This window comes from Rhipicephalus microplus, chromosome 3 (genome assembly GCF_043290135.1).
Source record: "Rhipicephalus microplus isolate Deutch F79 chromosome 3, USDA_Rmic, whole genome shotgun sequence".
Lineage (NCBI taxonomy): Eukaryota > Metazoa > Arthropoda > Arachnida > Ixodida > Ixodidae > Rhipicephalus > Rhipicephalus microplus.
The window spans coordinates 51,871,961-51,888,612 of record NC_134702.1 but is presented as its reverse complement, the minus strand read 5'-3'; the positions used below and the strand labels follow the sequence as shown (position 1 = coordinate 51,888,612).

Genomic DNA, 16,652 nt, shown 5'->3' with positions numbered 1-16,652 from the left:
CCAACGCGCGTCAGGTTCGCTACCCTACACAATCGGAAGAGATGAAGAGGCTACTAGAAAGAAAATAGAATCAGGGTACATGGACGACACGCCTACAATTGATCGCTTAACACTGTCCATTTTAAGGATGCCTTCCATGCCCATGTCTGTGTGCTGGCCTGTGACACGTAAGAGCCCCGATTTGACCATCCGTTCTTCCGAAACGGTCTGTCGTGTGATTTTTTCAGTTCAGTACGAAGTACTCTCATTCGAGGAGATATGCTTTATACAATAAAGCCACCATGAGCGCCCCTCTAGCTTGAAGTGACTTGAGAAAATGACATGGTGAATTACCCTAAGCCACTCTATCACCCACATTCGTGATTTCTTTTTAACAGTTTTTTTTATACGGAAGCGGCTGTTCACAAAACTCCCAGCCGATCTCAATTTGTGAACAGGTCCACACTTGTCGAGCAGCACCCTGTTCTACCACCTGGCACCTGTGATGGCACTATACAGCCCTATTCGAAATATTTGTTGCAAGAAGATAACAAATGCGGTGACTGCAAATGATAGATACTGTGGCATAGTAATGAACATATTGAATAAAAATATTGTGAACGCATGCAGCCTGTCACGTGCACTGTCATGGATTACTGCTGTTGCTTTCCTAGTCAATACCCATTTCTCTCCACGCACTGACAAATATAGAATATTTTTTTTCACCGTGAATCGTAGCAGAGTGAGTGACCCATGTATGAAAGAAAACCAAACAAGAATGACACTGCATTCTAAACATAGACGATCTGAATTCCTGCGTTTCGGACACCGTCCCACATCGCCTTCATTCGGCAACAGTCTTCAAGTTTCCTCGAAGCGACGCACAAAAACTTCACGCAGCACTCGAGGACGTCGGAAAAGCGGGAACGGTTCCTTGTAGTCAACATCGTCGGGGCGTTCAAAATGGCGGCGTCAAGCGGGTCCAACTTTCTCGTCCATAGGAAGCGGTGAGCGGAGGAGTCACGACCCCTCCACCTCGCTCGTCACGGACGCAACGGTCAGGCCTTTGGCTCGGCTACCGCGCTAGCGGCGGACCAGGTCACAAGACAGACAGGCCGCTGCCATGCCGCCGTGCTTTGGCATAAGGAGTGGCGGCTGGATCACGTTTGTCTTGTCCTTTCTACGCTCTTTTCGAGACCCTCTCCTTTTCACGAGCACCCCCCCCCCCTCCCCTTTCAAGACTTCAAGGCATAAACAAAACAAATGCGACCGCGTCACAACACACGTCGTCTCGCAGCTCCCGCGGTTGACTCCTCCGCGGGAGTCGTGCGTGCCGCGCCGCGGCTGCGTATCTTCCTTGGCTTCGCTTTCGTCTTATCTTTCGACTTTGCGTCTCGCTTTATTTCGTCTCGTCTTTCTGCCGCGAGCTTCGTGAGTGCTGTGACACCTCCTAACTTCTCCTCCCCCCTACCCTCAACTCGTGTCCCGAGCTACCGGGAATGGAAAGTAAAGGGAAGCGAAAGAGCAGTGGCGCTTAAGAGGCACTTGGCATTCGCCTCATGCGGCGTTCATCCTCGCGGTGTGCGGTATTCACTCAAATGCGTCACACTGACTTGTCGCTTGTCTTTCTCCGTTAGGCCCGTTGTGATGGGGAGCGAACGTTTAATGTCGTCGCGGAGCACCGAAAGTGTCTCCGCTTAATGCTGGCCACACATCCGACTGCGCTACGTGATCGGAGTGAAGTGCGGTTTATTCCATATTCGGGGTTACTGAGCGTCAAAATGAGCCGTAGGACCTGGTCTAGATAAGCTCAAACTTAGTACGGGGACTCGAGTGCTCTGGAGTTCGTACGCTTGCGCTTAAGAAACGCAGACCCATTCGTGGTTTTATCTGCCGACGGGACGGATTCCGATAATGCGCGTGTCGTTGGAGCGATAGGAATCACGATTCCCAAGTACTGGTAATCTTGGTCTATTAAAAATTGTTAGGAAGAACATGTGTATGCTCACTAATTAGAAGGTAATATATAAATTACGACAATGCTGAGGTTGACGTCACCCTTCTGTGCTCGTGCAACACGTTGCTGGCTACTGTTGTTAATGCAATACTTAGCCTTATACCCAGGCCATCTCTACACTGTACGTAGAATAGTGAGGCCAAATTATTGAATTATAATACTTCCACGTGTTGTCAATGTATTAGAAGAGAACGGTGACGGGAGCACAGGAAAAGAGGATTTGGCGAGCCTTCTTCTTATCCGGGGGAGAACGTCCATCGAAGAAAAGAAGACGGGGACCTTGACCAAGCAATACGCGTACCCAGCGATGTAATCACATGTAGCGGCGATTCCGGGAATGAATTCCACGTCTGCGCTTCGCTACAGCGTGACTGGCTCGTACAAAGAGCTTCGTTTCATTAAACATCAATTAACGTACGAAAGCGAAGGCAAAGGATACGTCCCGTAGATTCTTTGTGGAGGCTATTGAAAAGGAGCCGCTAATTTCTGCCCCGTTTCGTACAGTGAAATCATTCCGAGTTTAGTCATACGCGCGTGACCCCGCGAGCTCATTAGGGTTAAACATCTCGCACATTTCTATACACAGCCTCACTGGACACATGCTGAAGATAGCTATAATTGTGTGTGTGTGTGTGTGTGTGTGTGTGTGTGTGTGTGTTCATGCCTTTGGGGCCTCAGTCTAGTGGACGACGCTGCTGCAAAGATATGAGTGGGCGCTGCATAGCCTCGACCCGTCCTTAGGAGACACGACGGACAGCAGGTGCGCCTCCAACGCATATAAATGCACGCACACGCGCGCATGGGCCAGAAACTATTCACGGTTGTGCGCACGTTTACACAGCGAGGCATTAACGAGGCAAAACGAAGGGCCCTCGCTTCCTCTCTCTCTTCCCCGCCTCTCTTTCACCGCAGCCTTCGTCCCAGGAAAAGAAACGGAACTACCGCTCGTGCAGCCGCATCTTGTTCATTGTTTACAGCGCGGCGAGGTCGGCGGCACGCACGCGCAGAGACTCAATATGTCGTCGTGACGACACCGTGCGCAAGCAGTGCAACGAGGGTTACGTCTACCAGAGGGCGAGGGAAGGGAAAATGAGTGAGAAAAAGGACGTCCGCTACACACTGAGTTGCGCAAGCAGCCAATTAATTTTACCTCTCCTCGCCGCAATTAGCAGGCGTACGCACTCGCGAAGACAGGTAGCTGGGCTTTTGCCGCTATAAGAGAGTCCCAGACCGCAAAGAAGACGGTGGTTCCGCTCGTCCTCAGGGAGGAAGTCTGCGAGGACTCTTTAGGACACAGACAACCTCGGCACTCCGTGCGGCCTACCTCAAAGGGTCGACCTCTTCAGCAGAGAGAGAAAGAAGAAGCTCGGCGTGACGGCGTGGTATTACGGGTTAGGCTGCGTTGAGAGAAGAATCAGCCATAGATGAAGGTGTAGCACCTAACGCAAAGGATGAAGCATCGGTGAGAGAAGGAGAGAGGGGGAGCGTTAGGGTAGGCAAGCAGGCAGTCAGAGCTGCCGAGAGGCTCGACACCCAAGACAATCGAGGAAGAAGAGCTACGTGAGGCCTGGCCTTCCGCGCCGCGCCGCTTTTGTTCCACTGAGTGCGGTGTGAGATTCGCCTCTTCTCCATTTGTATTTCTTCCTTTCTTTCCGTCTCGCTTAACCCTGCATCTGTACGCGTCGTGGTACCGTAGCGGCCAAGTGTGCCTAACTGCTTTCAACGCATACATATACTCCGTCTTGGGACGGTGTGCTGCCGACTGCTTCGAAAGGCATCGTAGACACATCCTCTCTCTAAATCTACTCTGATATTGGGCAGAATACGTGCCGACCTCGTGGGGAACCTTAGACGGGTCGGTTCTCCAGCGTCGGCTGTACTCTCCAACTGCTCTGCCGAAATTGTTCTGGAACAAACAGTGTGCATTTGTTCACGGGAACAGTTGAATGGCCCCGCAATAGAACCCCTCCGAGATTTACAGATGATGGGGGGAGACACCGGAATATGAGCAAGTGGGGGTCGTTTGGATGTGGCCTCCCGAAACTCGAATTTCGAACACTGGTCTAGTGGCTAAGGCACTCGGCTGCTGGCCCGCAGGTCGCGATATCGCATGCCGGCTGCGGCGGCTGTATTTTCGATGGAGGTGAAAATGCCGCATAGGACCGTGTTAAAGAACCCCAGGAGGTCAAAATTTCTAGAGCCCTCCACTACGGCGTCTCTTGTAATGATATGGTAGTTTTGGGACGTTACACCTTACATATCAATCAGGGAACACTGGTGTCGGGTGTATTCGAATAACGTTTCTGCTTTTGAACGCGTGAAGTCCACGGACCAGATTATTGTCATAGCCAGCACGTCTCATAAAGCAGCTTGAATATATCTATGCATGATCAGCGGCGCCTGCTTACCGTTATGCGCGAAACAAACTGCCGTTGGCCTGGAAGACGGTTAGGTTTCGAGGAAGCGTACATGATCACACGGGGGAATCGGGGTCAGATCTATAGTACAAAATGACACGCGTGGCAGGTGCGCGTGGCAGCAATAAAAGTTTCAAACGCGCCTGAAATTCACAACAACGAAACAGCGAGGCACATTCCAACAACTCGGCCGCTACTTTTCTTCCACTACTGTAAGTATACACACGCAGGCCTTGCCGGGATGCGATATCAATCACCAACTTTGTCGGCACGTTGCATCTTCACGACGGGGGCAGTCTGTCATCGTTGACGAGACGGCGTAGTTGAGTGACCCATGCCCCCAGTGGGGTCTGTACACAGCCCGTTGCCTTGCCACGCTTTCTCGACAGCTTCCAGACGAGTGCGTGAACTGTGTCACTGCGTCGAGGAAAAGGGGAGGGGAATTCCCATTTGTCGGCGACCAGTCATGTCATTGACTTCGCTTCCAGTTGCATTCATTCTGTATGCGGTGCTTACGCCGCAAAATGCTCGCACTCGGGAGGGAATAGTGATTACGTCACACTAGGAAGTGCCCCGTTTGCTGGAATTCGAAAGACGATGTTGTTGGGACGTCTCGACAACCGCTGATTGTTGCTGTCGGGAGAAGACAAGAAGTGTTCTCTCTCCTGCTTGACGGGAGCGACACCTTTTCCACCCTACGTGCACTTCTCCGGCTGCCCTGGTTTTGTTACAGGCTTACACAGGGCCCACAGTCAGCTGGCCATTACGTCACGCGCGCAATGAGGTGAGGACCCCCTCTTCCTGATTCTCGTCTGTCTCGTTTAAGACGGTTCGGGTGTTGTGGTTGTGATCGCGCTGCCGATTTTCCAATACGCATTATAGAGGTATAGGAGTAGCGCCACACAGACATGCACAATGGTAATAACGAAAGTTAAATCCAGTGCGCCGCTGGTCACGCAACTACCAAGTGGCCTTCTTTCTGTTTTGTTTCAGCTACTCAATTTAGCAGCTGTCGCCTGATATTTCGACTATCGGACTGAAGCCTCATTTTATTAGTGATACCATCCTTGTTTGTTTTTAGGGGCGAAGCTCCTAAAGCCGTGGGTTTGTCCATCTCTTGTGTCTCGTTTTGGTGCGTGACCGCCTAGTTCTATATGTGTCACTCAGCAGGTGTGGACGGACGGATGGACATACATATATACAGACACAGACATACAGACACAGACAGAGACAGACAGACAGATGGACGGACGATTCACAGTCTACTGATAAAACCATCCAAAGCTTCGCCCCACTCTTCATCATTAACTCCGTCGATATGATGTGATTTTTCTATTCTTGAAACACCATGCTGATCCAACACTCGCGCATACATGTCGATGTTGAAAGTCCGTTTGGATCAGTTGTCTACCCCCACACTAAGTGTAGGGTAGCCAACCGAGCCAAAGCTTGGTTAAGTTCCCTGTATTTCCTCTCGATTTCTCTCTCTTTCTCAAGTTACCTCGGGGTGGAAATTGCAAATCGAAGTGAAGCATCATGTATAAAATGCAAACGTAACTGTGCCACGTCAGCATGTGTCCACGTCAGCGTGTGCAACTCGAATCCCACCCACAACAGACAAGAACGTCGTATTGACCTTGGTTGGGTATTACCTATCGGAGAACACTAGCCTGCGGCCAGGTGTAATGACCCAGCTCAGGTCTCACACCTGTACACCGATTGAACGGAAACCGCCTTTTGTGAACGAGTTCGCGGAACCCGCCGCTGCCACAAGAAGACCGCGGCACGCACCATAGCTAGGCGTATTTGTACTATCGAACAAAGCGGGAAAAAAAAATTACTCTAGGAGAAGCCCAACTCTCATTCAGTCCTTGTGTCCACACACACATACGGCGGGAGGGGTGTATTGCCCTATACCAGACCACTTCATCTGGCAACACTGTACGTACCCGGCGAACAGGTTTTGGGCTGAGCTGCAGCTTCCGGCGAGCGTGGGCGCAAACACGAAGTCCTACGCCTGGAGTCAATAGCAAACAAAAGGCGAGAAGCAAAGAGAAAAAACAAACTGATCGGAAGAGACAGACAAGGGGGGAGGAAAGGAAGAGAAGGAGGGAGAGTGTGTGAAGAAGGTAAGCCGAAGAGAGATCCAGACCACTCCAAGAGGTGTCGGCGCGGCACGCACAGGAGTCGCTATATATTGCGAGCCACGCATCACGCCGGTTTTCTCCTCCGAAACGGCATAACTCTCCAAAAGAGAGAATGAAAAGCAATAACCGACAGATGTCGAAGGGAAGACAACGCAGGTAATAGGTAGTGCCTGCGGGCTTTTTCCGAGATGCCGGAGGTGCGAGAAAAACCGCTATGTAGGAAACGGCCAGCTACATAGCTGGCAGGACAGGCACGATAAACGGGGAGTGGGAAGGTGAAAACCTGCGAGATGGCTGGGCGCCTTCGATATCTCTTCGGGCGAGAAAGAAGAGCAGGAAGATCTCATCGACGCGTTGGTGGCATTTCATCGAAGACCCCGGCCGTGACGACAATGCTGACTGACGAGTCTGAACTGCCAAGCGAGATGTACACGTGACGAAAGGGGGAAGCAGGAGTCGAGCTTTGGAAGAGCGTTTATGGTGGAGACCAGATTCGCAGAAAAAAAAAAAAGGCTGCAAACTCGCAACAGTAAAGAGCGGTTCGCGCCGTTTTGGCGGGACAACTAAGCAAGGGAGAGAAGAGGGCGTATAAAGACAGCTGGCGAAGGAGACGGGGGGAAGGGACCGCCAACGAAGAAGAAGAGAGATCTAGGCACTCTAACGAACAGGCTGAACGGCCGCCGCCGCTACCAGAAGCAGTGGCGGGACGAGTGGGAAATCAGCATTCCGGCGAGCCAGCAAGCCTCTTCTTCCTCCGCTATCGGCCGCTGCTCGTGCTGGTGAAGTGGCGGCGCGCGCGTTAATCCATGCGAAGGCCTCCCCTCACCCACCCCATCGTCCCGTTGGGCGCGAGTGCCGTTTCTGGCGGCGTCGTAGACGACGTCGATCGGCAGGCAGGCGGCAGACGGGAGAATCCATTCGTCACACGAAACCCACGGAGGAGACGGGCACAGCTGGGCTTCAAAGAGGGGCGCAGTAGAAGAGAACGACCTTTGATAACGCCGGGACCCCGTAAGCGGGCCGCCAGCCAGGAGTGCAGCGCTACGGTGTACCTCGCTGCCCTGCGACTGTATAGTTGTCTGGAGCCCCCGTCGGCCCGAATTGGTCGATGCTGAACTAACGGTTGACCCTGCGCCGTCTTTCGTATAGCCCCGCTGCGAGCGCCTATATAGTTTTGTGCGTAGCTATGTGGAAGGAGTTATACGCAATCTACGTGACCGCGTGTACGTATAGACGTCGGCCGCTACGCAGCTCGCATTGTACAGCCACGCGCATCTTCTCCTACTTGAGACGCGTCTCTCGTATGGACGTGACGTAAGTCAGGCTGCCCGGGTGAGTCATCATCCATCGTCTAGCTCCGAGCAGGCTGACTTGAGAGGAGCTATTGAAGAGTGCCACTGAGCGTTCAGTAGTGTTTCGGGGAGTAGGTTTCATTGAGAACGCGCATTGCCCGGTGTATCAGCTGCTGGTATGAATGAACAAATTCAGTGCAAAAAGAAATAACTAGCCTACACTTCTTGTTTATGCGTGGTAACGACTTCATAGCGATGGCATGTAGGATCTGTATATTGCTGTTCGCTTGCACCAGATACAATAGCTAGGGAACACGTTACCGGGAGAAACAAAATTTACGCCACCCGTGTTCATATCAGAGTAACGTGTTGTCACGACAAGCTAACCGATACTCTGCGTGATTACAGCTTACGCTGGTCTCTGCAGCGTGGTGGCGGGATTGCTTTTGAGAGAAATATATGACGTTTCCATTCGTGTTTCTATACGTGAACACATTATGTGATTGAGCCTGCGTGTCAGTGAAATGTGTCACAGGAGGTCACACGATATTGCGTAGGCTGCCACATGTCTGGGAAGTGCTACGCTATTTGAAGACGAAATAAGGCACCGTGACAGAAACAGAAGAGACTAACTTCGTTGCATTCATTAGGGGCTAAAATGCACGAGGCTCGTGTACTTTGATGAAATTACGCTTTAAAAAAATTTCAGGAGTTTGAAAATTCCGGAGAACTACACTACGGTGTCTCTCATAATGACATGGCGGTTTCGGAACGTTAAACTCCAACAATTATTATTAGGTTCATCAGAAAAAAAGAAGAGATTCGATCGAACTGGTGCAAAATTCACGACTGAGTTGCAAGTTAAACGACGTGTCGTATATACCGTTTTCCCATATAACGATTACAGGCCCTGTAAAAAAATACATGTATTCTTGGCACCCACGGTCCCTGTGTGCTCTTATGTGAACTCTGCCTGATCATCGATCCGGAGAGTCGATTACCAGATTCACGTTGTTTCGTATATGCCATACGTGCAGCTGCTCATCGATATATATATATATATATATATATATATATATATATATATATATATATATACGGCTATAGGTAATACACTCCAACGTTAATCCGATAGCAAACGTTTCACGGCGATCCCATGCGCTGACATACTCCGCTGGCAATACGACAGCTGGGACTTTTTTTTTTGTCTCTCTCAATCTCATCTCGCTATCTCCAATTTTTTATTGCTCTGTCATAAACAAAGAGAGGTCTGTGGTCCACACTTGACTTTCAGGTTATTCGAGCGGCCGGCCCGCCTGGATTACGGCCATGCTTCAGTAAACCTCGTGGCTCTCCTATATACAGTTTCGGGTACTCGCTCAGCAGGTTCAAACTCAACCTTGCGTGACTTCGTGGCGCGTACAGCAAGAAATAAAGATTAACAGCCGCGCTGGAAGAAGAGTAAAAGCAAGAAAAAAAAAAGGAAGCAAGCTATCGAGAAATCTTCGAGAAGAATCGAACCGTACCAAAGACCAGCGCAAATGGAGACATTGCTCCTCAGCCAGAGGAAAGAAAGAAGAGACGGCGTCGGCATTGTGCAATCGCGTTATCTTCTACCAGTTCGCCGGGTTTGAGAAAAAAAGAAGTGACACAAACAAAAGGCGAGGAATATCTGAACGTAAATTAATCCAAAGTTATGCAGTGCCCGGCTTCTTTGCTTATTTTTTTTTGTTTCCAGAGAGGGTAAGGGAGGGAGTGCGTGTGTGTTAGTGTGTTTCGATTATTCGCCACTCTTTCTATTTGTTTTTTGCCTAAGTTTGCACCAGGCAAAGCGCGTGCGAACGGCACTGCATAGCTTCGCCGAGTCGGTAAATACCTCGGCGGATTGGAAGTCTTTGCCGGCAACGGGGCTAATCACAAAGCGGGGGGTTCCGATTGACTGGACGGCGCCCTTCTGAGCTCGATTCGCGATGCTCACGCACAGCAAGCGAGGGCTGCGTACAGGTACGTAAGCCAGCGTCCAGACTGTGTCGCGACTCTCTGTGAATCGCGCGTATGTAGTTCAGCCGGTGGGTAGAATATCACAAGGTCGCCGCTCGCATCGTATACGGAGCTGCGGTGCATTGCTTATAAATGCCGCCGATCCGAGTCTCGTTTTGACAAACGATATCGTTCGCGGCCACGTGGGTGTGATGTGTCCCTCTGGGAAACTGTCGTGGTTCAAGGTCGTGATGGTTGGACCGTGAAGCACCTATGCAGTCACGTTGCTAAAAAATGAAATGCGAACACACTTCCCAAGCTTTTAGTGCCCCGCACTATGGAAGACGTGAAAGAAGGGAAGGGAGATATAAGACAAATGAGAATAGGCTCGTGGTCGAACACAGCGGGCTGTCACAGTCGTTTAAAAGACTGCTCGTAGAAATGTCATAAACACTGTGCTGCGGCTCGTGAGCACACCGTTACGCTGGGTAGTGGCGGTTATCTGTCACATACAAGAAATTGCGATGACGTTTGCTAAAAAAAAAATGCTCGTTTCCTATCACGCTCATTGTCTACCTTCGTTAAGTAATGTTTTTTTTTTTGTTACTTGAGCTTTTCCACTGCCAGCAACATCAACTAACCAGCAGCAGCAACAACAACGACAAAAACATCGGTCTCAATAGCTGTACATAAAATCAGATATTACACAGACTCAATTTTGCACACTCAGAATTATATAGGTAACCGAGGTATGCAGTAGATCGCGATCGCTGATAAGAATTTTGCTAAAAGATAAGAAAAAAAAAGAGACAATTCGCCGCCTATTCGAAGAAGGAATGGGGACGCTACCAAACTACAATGAGCACGAATTCAACCTAAAACAGACGCCTTGCGTAGGCATTCAAGGTCAACTCGTCCAAGAGTTCATGGGCGTCAGCGATGGAGAAGACCGACAGAGTATCACATTGGATATAGGCACCAGGTTTCGTCACAAGAGTACAATTAGTGAATAAAATGAAGAATTGTAGCTACGGTAGTATTTACTTATTCCCGCATCACGTTCGTTCATAGGCGTTGAGTACGACGTAAAGCCGGTCTTCCAAAAAAAAAAGAAAATTAGAATTGTTTCAACTTCACATTATTCCTCTAGCGAATTTCGGGAAGCGAGCGTCAAACTAGACGCGATGATGTGGAACCTCCCTTTCTGGCACCCATTACCGCTTGTCAAACGCCAGAGCCCAGGCAAAGCAGCCTGTCAATTAGCGTGTCCACCCGTAATTAGTAAATCGTTGTTCGCGCCATGTCGTCACACGAGGGAGAACGCCTCGAGCCACTCATTCTCACCTCATCACTTCTTTTTTTTCCCCCCTTTCTGTAACTCCCTTACTACGTAACACATGGCTCGGCTGCAGTTACCGAAGTCGATCGTATCGCCTTACCCACCTGCCTCGCTATCTCCGGCTGCCATCGGGAGCCGCGTCCAAGAAACATGCAATTCATTAGCGGGTCACGCTACCTTAACTGGCACACGTCCCAATCGCTGCAGCGCCCGGTTCTACCGTGCAACCGCCATGCGGCCAGCAGAGTGGTCAGTGAAAGTCGCGGCGAAGTCGTCCGCTTTTTATGACGCTCTTACACGAACCGCACGCGTAATGTACACGCCTCGAGGTTGTAGGTCCTCGCCCTTCAATATTTTTCTTTTTTTATGCCATTCATACCCAGCTGCAGCGTAAGAGCTAAAGCGGGCCAAGTATCTACCGTATCGACCGATACCTTCGTGAGTTTCACCATCGTTGGTTTGTTGCATTAAGCTCTCCGTTAAGCGAGAACCACGTATAGGCAGCGACCACTACTCGTTCGCGGTGTAGCGATGTAGCGTACGTTAGGAAATGAAGCGCGTCACGGAAAGCCTTGGGCCTTTAATGGAATAGCTCACCTATTACAGTGTATTCTGACGCACAGGTAGTACAGTCGCTACGCTGCGTCGAATTGCATCTCATCAGACACGTTAAAGCAGGCATTACGTCTAGTGTATTCGAATATATCAAAGTTGACGCTTTTAATTTCATGCCTGAGCGAGCGCTACAGGGCTCACAAATCGACTCTACTCCTATTAATGGCTGCAACACCAGTTCATGAACAAGCTGATGTAACAGCACGTTAAGTTGTACCTCGTGATAAGAATAAAGTCTCATATTCGACATACAGCTTGGAAACAATTGCGGGTACTCCCAAAATCACCCGAGTAGCGGCTGGTTGGGTCAGTTTAACTGAATTGTTCTGAAGAATTTATGTGAAGTTATCCAAATAAAACAAAAACAAAAAACAGGTTATTTTAGAGTTATCTTCTAACACGCATGTGATCACCGTACTTGTCGCGGGTTTTAGATATTGTCGGCTTTTCACGTCGGCTCCTTTATTTAGCGGCGCATTTCCTAAGTGAGCAGCCTTTACATCAACATTTTATATAAAGCCAGCTGGCAACTGTTTTTGTAGAGCTTCGCTGGTAGACCTCACGCTGATATAAAAGCAAAGCAACCACGAAAGCTTCCATTGTTTTCTTTAGGTGTAGCTTCACCGCACAGCTCTTGTCCTTGCATGGACAGCACCGGGGAGGAGCAGCCGGCCACCCTGCTAGCAGCAGTGTCACTGACTCCTCCGGCACTGCGAACTTTCGTCTTGTTTTTCTTCGCTTGGCGTGTTTTTTTCTTCTTCGTTTCTCGCACAGTGGGGGGGAGGTACCGCACTTTTGAAGAGGTGTTATTGATCTTTTTTTGCACGCCGGGGGCGTGTTTTACGAGGCAGGTCTCCTTTATTTGCCTTACTAGGCGCGCACGCGCGCGCCACTTCCTCTCCCGACCTGTCGTTTCATATTCCTTTTGTTCTTCAGATCGACCCGTCCCGAAGAAGCAGACAGAAACAACTGGCCCGAACCTCGCGTGAGTGCGTTGGTCCATTCTGGGCCGAGTGGCGATGAAATACGGTGCAGGAAGTTCGCATGAAAGGGAACGGGGCAAGCGAAAAATCCAAGAGGAGGGGTAGCAGAAGAAGAATCACCGGACAAGTTCGCTCACTTCACCGTTTCTTTTTCCTTTTCTGATTGCGTTTCCTCCGTCAATGTACACCGCGTAACTCTTACTACACGTTCGCCTCGAGGCATGTTCTGCCGCTCTTTCCCCTCGTCTCCGCGTCGTGCAGGCGCGCGTTTCAGCGCGTCGAAGAGTGCGAGGTTTTAGGTGGTTTTGGCGGAGCGAGTAAGAACGGGTGGTGACGTTCGCTGGCGATCTCTATACCAGTATACCTACGACAGTGTGCGGCCATATGCCAACGCACGCTTTCGGATTAGGGCGTTTCTTTATTTTTTGCTCCCACTGTCGAGAGCCGATGTTCATCGATGTTAAGATACAAACCTCTTTCTATTCCGCTAGCTACCTTACACACTTGACACTTACGGGGCACAGCACCCGTATTTAAAAAGAAATTCTTATATAAAAAGTTTCGTAAGGGAATATTATATCCATTGACAATGAGGGGCGTATCATTAGCGGATCTGGCTGACGAATCGCAAAATGCACTTGCGAAAAAAAAAGTCTCGTGGATTCGCCCCCACGACTGTAGCATCCCTTGGTCGGTCAGTGACAATGGCCAAAGAATGACTGTAGTCATGTCAAGGACTCGTAACTACGGGAGATGCTGAATTGGCGAACCTAGTATTTAAAATAATCTGCATGTGAGAGTGTCGGCTGCATGACACTTTGCGCACCTTTATCGCTAGTAAATTTCGACTGTCTGTCTTCTCAAGCGGGGCTACGGTAGCTGTGGAGACAAACCTGTGTTTTTTTTTTAATTCCCCGGTTACGATTGGCAACTTATTTTGCCCACGTAACATCGAAAGGTGTGTCTGGTTATCACTGTGGTTGAGTCAACCACAGTGATAGAGCACTTTTTACGCTGAAGGGACAAAAATTGACCGCAGTAAATGAGTCGCCGTAGCTGTACTAAAAGACAAAAAAAAAATTTTTGCACCAGGATGAGAGGTGATTCTTTTCAAACTGAGACAGTGCAGTCAGTTTGGTAACCTGCGTCGGTATTCTGCGAACGTACAGCTTGAACGTGTTGAGGAATTTAGGCAAGAAGTTTACTGTGGCATTTTTTGTCCTTCTTTTTATATGTAGGAGAGTGTGCTCTAACCACTCCACGCACAGCAGAAATTGACTGTCGTTTCTTCACCCTTCGATGTGACCGACCGGTGTGTTTCGAAATTTGTGTGACGCATGCAGAGGGCAATGATGCTCGCAACGTGGGCCACTGTTGATGACCTTAACACGTATTAAATCCAGCAACCGGATCGAACTAGTCTTGATTTTCTCTTAATAACCCTAAACCTACGGCGTTCAAATAGGCAATGAATTTTCGCCACCTTCCTCAAGGAGCTCCCCATATTGCTCCATATGACCGGCGACCTTAGGCAATCCTTTTTTTTTTTCAAACTTTTTTTTTTCGTGGAAAAACATCGATTCGTGGGCGACCTCGATTAAATAGGTCCTGCGACTGGTGAAGTCAACGCTTCTTACGCAGAGGTGACTCACCGACCTTCGTTTAAAACCGTCCGCATTGTAATTCCGTACGAGCCACTCTAGTACGTATACAGCGCGACGGAACGTGTTTCGATTCGCCAGACCTTTTATCGTATACGTTCGTCTTTCCACGAAGCGTCCACTATACGTTGTTATGGCGTCGCGATACGTCCTGTAACCATAACGGTGCCAAGGTTTCCCAGAGGCCACTTACGGGCAAAGCTTGTCGCTGGTTGACCCCATCGTGAACCGCAGACGGCGCCGCGGGCAACAGGCACTGTCACATTTTTTTTTTGTCTTCTCCGTGTTTCTTAGTTTTTTTGTTTTGACGAATAGCATCAGCTCTACTCTTGACACAGCTCGAACGTTTTTTACAGCTAACGTCCGCAGAACGTTTTTATCAACAAAGCTTTTTTTTTTTGTTCGGTTACCTTCAAGCTAAAATATAAAATAGGACGTGTAATATTTTTGAGCGCGAACCCACACATAAAGCAAGAAAGAATCCCGTCTGCAAGAGAAGTTTCTGGGGTTGAATTCACATATATAATAGGGCCAAAATGTTATTTCCCAGCCGGTGTGCTTGTCGATATGCAGAGCCTCACAATCGGCCCAAAATTTATCTTGCGAAGAATCTGATAATATAACGCGGTGTTTTGAACACATTCCTTTTCTGTCCTGGCGACCTGATTCTGGTGGTACTGTCATTAGTTGCTCGCTTTGATTTTATAGGAACGGCTGGTTGAGACTACTTGAATAAAGTAAGAAATATTACGCAAAAATAGTGGTATATTGCCATAAACTCCAAAACTTTTCAGGAATATCCGACTTTCTGTTCTCACCACAGAAACACACACAAAAAATAGCGTTTTATACAAAATATTTTCCTAAGAGACAATTCCAGACAAAACTGATGCCATGCATATCTTAAGCAAAGCCGCTGGACGGAGACGAATTACACTTTGGAACAAAAACATTTCGAAGTAAGGTGCCTTAATCCCGACGTTAAATCCAGCATTTCAGGTTTAGGTGAAATAGGAGATGGCATTTAGTTCCGGATACACACCACGAATTTTGGGGATGTGAGTCGATGCCATTTTTTAAACAATTCTTTAATCAGCCGCAGCGGAAACGCGACTAGAATATCCTATAGCTTTCTTCATCACAGATTCAAAGGGACAACGTGAGAATTTTTTTCAAACAATTTCCTCCTGCATTCAAGAACTGCTGAGAAGAAATCTCTAATAGAAATGTAACGTTAGGCTTAACATTACAGCAGTTCATTATTTTCGCTGAATTTCGGCAAGGAACTGTGTGGGGAACCTGGGTCTTCCCAGCCTTGAAAAAGCCAATTGATGCTTATTAAAGCACGGATGAATCGATGCACTGATACTAAGGACAGCTTACCTTGTCAACTCCACGTCCGTTTTCGGAGGCGTTCAGCTTTCAAGGGCGATGGTTTGTCCAGGGGGGTTAGGGGTCACAGCGCGGCGCAACGACCTTGCAGAAAAGCACACCTTCCCGTGACAAGTGATCAAGTCACAGGACGCTTTCTGCTAATATTTTTTTTTTTTTCACCAAGTCACTCCACAAGTCCGCCGCCACCTACGACGACGACGTTAACCTCGAAGCGCGTCTCAGAGAGCACCAGGGCACAAACACTTGGTGTTGATTCCAACCCCCTGCTGCCCAGTTGTGTATCGTGGGTGCCGATGGGCCGAGCTCTTGTCGGGCTGACCGCTGGGTTGCGACTGACCGCTGGCTCGGGAGCGGCGGTCCAAGTGTCACATCCGTGCGAGGAACGTCCTTCGCGCTGCCGGGGAGGAGAGATGCGGCCGAAAAGTAGAGGGGGGTGGGTGGGATGGGATGGATGAGGTGGGGTCTACCAGGGACGGCGACGACGCAGGGTTTTGCGGACGACTGGCCGGGTCCGTGCGGAAGGCCAGTGCTGAGGATGTTTTGGGATCGGTCCGGGGGAGACTGCACGTTTAAATACCGCGGATTCCGCCAGGGGGCAATTAGGGGGGCTCCCGGCGAGCTTCCCATTGGACGCGCCGGAAGAAAGCGAGCGAGGAGGGGGTACCGGTTGAGAGTGAGGGCACCGGAGCGCGCGCGCGCGCGCGCTCAAAGTGCGATTGTAGCGCAGGTGTACCCCCTACAGCCGGAGGTGGCCGGTGCCGGAGGAAACGACGGGATGCCCGAGAGATGGCGCGCGCCACGCGCTCGCGAGCCTGAAATAGCAGGCG

The 16,652-nt window shown here is 49.6% G+C and overlaps 1 protein-coding gene across 2 annotated transcripts in view; it reads right to left on the bottom strand.

The window, feature by feature from the left end:
• The window catches only part of tnc (tenectin), a 150,058-nt gene extending 133,732 nt beyond the window's left edge, over positions 1 to 16,326 (bottom strand). For both annotated transcript variants that reach the window (XM_075889562.1, XM_075889563.1), the window contains exon 1: positions 15,814 to 16,326. The gene's annotated coding sequence lies outside the window, so the exon portion shown is untranslated. The remainder of the gene's footprint in view (positions 1 to 15,813) is intronic.
• Positions 16,327 to 16,652: the final 326 nt, after the last annotated feature.